Source organism: Berghia stephanieae, chromosome 9, assembly GCF_034508935.2.
Source record: "Berghia stephanieae isolate SIO BIC M18660-M18661 chromosome 9, UCSD_Bste_1.3, whole genome shotgun sequence".
Classification (NCBI taxonomy): domain Eukaryota; kingdom Metazoa; phylum Mollusca; class Gastropoda; order Nudibranchia; family Aeolidiidae; genus Berghia; species Berghia stephanieae.
Window position 1 is genome coordinate 25,662,218 of NC_088368.1, and position 5,116 is coordinate 25,667,333.

At 31.5% G+C, this 5,116-nt stretch overlaps 1 protein-coding gene across 2 annotated transcripts in view; it reads left to right on the forward strand.

Annotated features, from left to right (window-relative positions):
* The first annotated feature begins 2,362 nt into the window (after positions 1–2,362).
* The window catches only part of LOC144979933 (choline transporter-like protein 2), a 133,000-nt gene continuing 130,246 nt past the window's right edge, over positions 2,363–5,116 (forward strand). For both annotated transcript variants that reach the window (XM_078927245.1, XM_078927230.1), the window contains exon 1: positions 2,363–2,677. The gene's annotated coding sequence lies outside the window, so the exon portion shown is untranslated. The remainder of the gene's footprint in view (positions 2,678–5,116) is intronic.

The window sequence follows — 5,116 nt, forward strand, 5'->3', positions numbered from 1 at the left end:
TCCTGTCGGTACAAGACCATAGAGCAGTAAAATTAGGTGCCCCAAACGTAAACAGTAACAAGTTGCTAGTGATTTTCGTTAGGGACCGGAATAATTTACGCACAATATAGGTCTCCCAATTTTGTAGTTTGAGTTGTAGGCAATACACTTTCAGTATTGAAAATATGTTTACATAAAATCTAACAGTTGCAGAAATAATAATATAAGGCTAAATTATTCTGAAAACCAGGCTCCGAATAATTCTCGTCTTGTTCACACCAGCGCAATAATTTGCTCTGGTCTAAAAATAGATAGGCTGTAACTTTTGATAAATTTTACCTATTGTTCCATAAAATATCCATATCTAGACATTATTTGATGCATGATCGAGTATTTAGGAATATGTGTTTCTTTTGCCACCTAACAGCCAAATTTTAAAGGGTTTTTTTTTCTATAATTTACATTGGAACGTGAGCTGTCAAGACAGGAACATGTGGTTTGCCATGTGCTTCTAGACCTTTGTTTACGTTTGGGGCACCTAATTTTACTGCTCTATATGCTGGTCGGACCGCTGCGATTCACTTGCGCAGTTTGAAGCACAAATGTTCATTTATTTTTCAGGTACTAATTTACACTTGCACAGGAGTTTTTTTCCTTTTCCAAGCCTCTTTTTTTGCATTTCCTTTTAAGTTCCATTCGTAAAAGATTTTGTGGTGTTTTTGCCCCATGGCTGTGAATAAGATTTCCGTTCAAAAACCAGCGTATCTTCCACGTTTGTTGTGATTCTGGCCTTGCAGTCCGCTTTAACTCATCTCCAAATGTTAATGTTTGCCTTGGCGCTAATTTTGCTCCGATATCGGTGATCTATGGAATATATTTAAAATAAGCTTAAAAACATCATATTAACAACATGTATCTTTAAAATTCTGAATAATTAAAAAAAATTATAATAATTATTATGATAATCAGGTTTACTCTTCCTTGGACAATTATTGAATCCTTGCCTTTGCTGGTGGTAATTTTCTTCAGTCCATCCATCATGAGTTAAATCATATAAAGTGAAATGATAATCTAATAGTCATTTTGTATTCACTGTCGTTTACAAGTACTAACAAGTAGTTTAACAAAAGTGACTAAATTGTATGTATGATCGTTTACAAATGGACATGATATGTTCGTGCTATGTAATACTTACCAAATGTCAACTGAAAAAAAAGACTGTGCAAGCGTTATCCAGACATTCTAAAAAAAATCTGCGCAAGTAAAAATCATTGCCCGAAGAAAAAAACTGCGCAACAGAGTAAAGGCGTGAACGAGACTATTTGTGATGTCATTCTGCGCAAGTAAATTGCGCCCGGTCGGATTTGACCGACATGGTCGATAATTTTGTAAACTGTCGAGTAATTTTCAGATGTTTCAGCGAGCATTGTTTATTCGCTTCACCGATTACCTTACAGTTAAATTCCAATGTAACTCTTTAAAGTTCGGGGAGGGATGTCGATTTTTTTTTAAACATGACATCCCATCTTGAGAGAGTTATTCATTACATTCACTATGTGATATATTTCCTTCAACCGTTTAAATGTCAGAGAAGTTATTGCATAAATTGAAGTTAAAATTGACAGGGACCCGATATCTTGACTTTTCTCCAATTATTATTATTATTATTATTATTATTAATATTATTATTATTATTATTATTATTATTATTATTATTATTATATTATTATTATTATTATCATTATTATTATTATCATTATTATTATTATTATTATTATTATTATTATTATTATTATTATTATTATTATTATTATTATTATCATTATCATTATTATTATTATTATTATTATTATTATTATTATTATTATTATTATTATTATTATTATTATTATTATCATTATTATTGTTATTATGTTGTTGTTGTTGTTGTTGTTATTGTTGTTGTTGTTGATGATGATGATGATGATGATGATGATGATGATGATGATGATGATGATGATGATGATGATGATGATGATGATATTATTGTTCATCGATGCTTTTCTGGTTCGATTCATCAAAAAAGCTATTTTGCGATTATGATAAAACCGATAATGGTAAAAATGGTAATTTCTTTTATAAAATCAAGACTTTCTATCAATAAGTTAAACATACATGTAGAATTTATTTATTTTGCTTAGATTTTCACATATCCAAATTTCCATTTAACGGGTTTATCCATCACGTGCTCCTTTTATCTTTAAGAAACACACAGTTTATTATAGGGCAAGAGGATTTGTCTTATTATTTGACACACAACACACACAGCACTCAAATACACAAGTTAGGAATGCCGCCTCGATATTAATAATTATAAAATTATCTCTTTCGGAATCAGCATTTCATTTATCACGCCAATGCACAAACGTATAAACATCAAGTATTGCTTTTTTCAACCACTGTGTGTGTTATTTGACCTTTACTGCCTTCGTATTTCATACTAGACGTTGACAAAATAATGATTTGTCATTGTATAATAATATTATTATAGGTGGCAACGACGATAATAATAAGCTAGAAAGTGAAATATTTTATTGTTGACTTCATAACTAGATGTCTGTGATGGATTTTATTCTATTTTAAATGAACTGGATCCTTAATGGATAAGATTGGGAGTTTAAATCTAAGTATATTATTAGAGAAATTGACATAATCTCTGGTGAGTTTATTATCTGTAATTATTGTCAATTTTAAACACATTTTTTAACCATTTGTTTTGAGCCAGAAATGTGGTTGACAGTTTTTACTTTTTCGAAGCCGTGATAGTCAAATTTATTCGTGTGATGGGAATTTGGTTACGCATACATTATAATATAAACCACTGGAAGTTCTTATCTTATCAGTAGCGCTAATTAAATGTATCTATTATATTACATTTTATTTATTTATTTATTTATTTATTTATTTATTTATTTATTTATTTATCTATTTATTTATTTATCTATTTATTTATTTATCTATTTATCTATTTATTTATTTATTTATATATTTATTTATTTAATTATCTATTTATTTTTTTCTTAAATTATTAATTATTTATGGCTTTATATCCGTCTATATAATTGGCCATTGATACCAGTTCCTTCTTCTATTAATCCTTTACAAGCGAGATTGAATTCCAATCCAACAGGACGTCAAAGCTTACTATTTTTACCAGGAGCTCCCCCCCCCCCCTCCTTCCACCCCCCCCCCCCCCCCCCCCCAAACACTTTTACTAGTGCAATATCTATTAAAATATGCTTAACGCGCTTTGCAAAGTATCCCAACAGCAGCACTTTACGTGTTCGAAAGACATTCAGTTTTGTCATTAGAGGGAGACATTATAATTGGAAAGACATTACAGTTTGGCATTGATAGGAGAAAATATAATTTGAGAGATATTACAGTTTGGCATTGATAGGAGAAAATATAATTTGAGAGACATTACACTTTACCATAGAAGAGAGAAGTTTTAATTGAGAATACATTACATTTTTCAATAAAGAGAGAAATTAAAATTTAAAAAAACATTAAAGTTTGGCATTAAAAGGAGAAATTGGAATTGGGTCAACATTACATTTTGCCATTAAAGGGAGATGATAATCGAAAAGTCATTACAATTTGCCATTTCAGGGATAAATGATGAAAAGTCATTACATTTTTGCCATTAAAGGGAGAATTGGAATTGAAAAGACATTAGAGTTTGGCATTAAATTGAGAAATTGGAATTGGGAATAGATTACATTTGCCATTAAAGGGAGAAATGATAATCGAAAAGTCATTACATTTTGCCTTTAAAGGGAGAAATTAAAATTGGAAAGACAGTCAATGTTGCCATTTAAAGGATTAACTTGACATGATATCTTACGGATTTCACAATTACACAATTCAAGCAATGGTGAAAGCTAAAAGACTCGTGATTCATCAACGACTCGGGTTTTATATTTTTACCTTCATTGTGAATACATTGTCATGTCAAACTAGAACAAAATTGAACTTTGGCTTTCCAGTACAGGTGTTATTTTTTAAACTTGAGCATATATAGATAGTATGCGCTTGGATAAGAAGCTCATAACATTGCCATCCGGAAGTATAACGGACCAACACACAAAACTGTGTGTAAAGATGAACGTTTATAGTCAGGTTAATACGGTTTTGTGAGAATTACTCATAAACGCGGATGGCAAAAAAAACAATAACAAAGGCCAGAGTGACGTCATCTTCGAACTATCTATAGCGGGACATCCACTAATCATGCTCAACGCTCTTTGAAAAGGGTCTCAAGCTAGCAACAAGATTTAACATGTAGAACGACACAAGAGGCCTGGTTGGTGATATTACATTTCATTTCGGACAAAGACAACGCTGAAAACGGCTAGGTACTCATTTTAAACCCGAATGTGCTGAGATAATGTGAGTAAAGAGCCTTTTTCCAAGGACTCAACTATGCGCTGCTCAGAGTGGGATTCGAACCTTAAACTTCCGGACCAAAGGCGAGTGTCATACCACAAGACTACATTGTAGGAAATGGACATTTTGCTACTCTATCTATAAAACAATTTATTGTTCTTATATCATAATAAACACTGTTAAATATATTACGAGGATTCACAACGTGAATATTATAGATAGAATGCGCTTGGCCAAGGAGTTCACAACATTGCAATCCGGAAGTATAACGGACCAACACACAAACTCTGTGTAACCATGAACTTTTATAGTCTGGTTAATACAGTTTTGTGAAAACAACTCACAAACGCGGATGGCAAAAACAATAACAAAGGCCTGAATGACATCATATTCGAACTATCTATAGATAGCATGTCTGACCAGTAATCAGAAGGTCTGCGGTTCGATCCCCAGTCGAGATTTTGAGTTTGAGATTTTTATTTCGTGTATTTTCTTTGCTTTTTCTGGTACTTTTCATATACACTTATTATCTTTATCATACACCGGTGCCTGCTCCACAGTTTCTTCATCTGTTAAATACATTATGTTGCTTGTTGAACTTATGGAGTAGCACTGTGATTCTAATCATTGTCAACATCTACAATCTAATAATTATACCATAATGACATCTTACTTTTTTTTCATCTAAATGATATACGTTCATCTATTT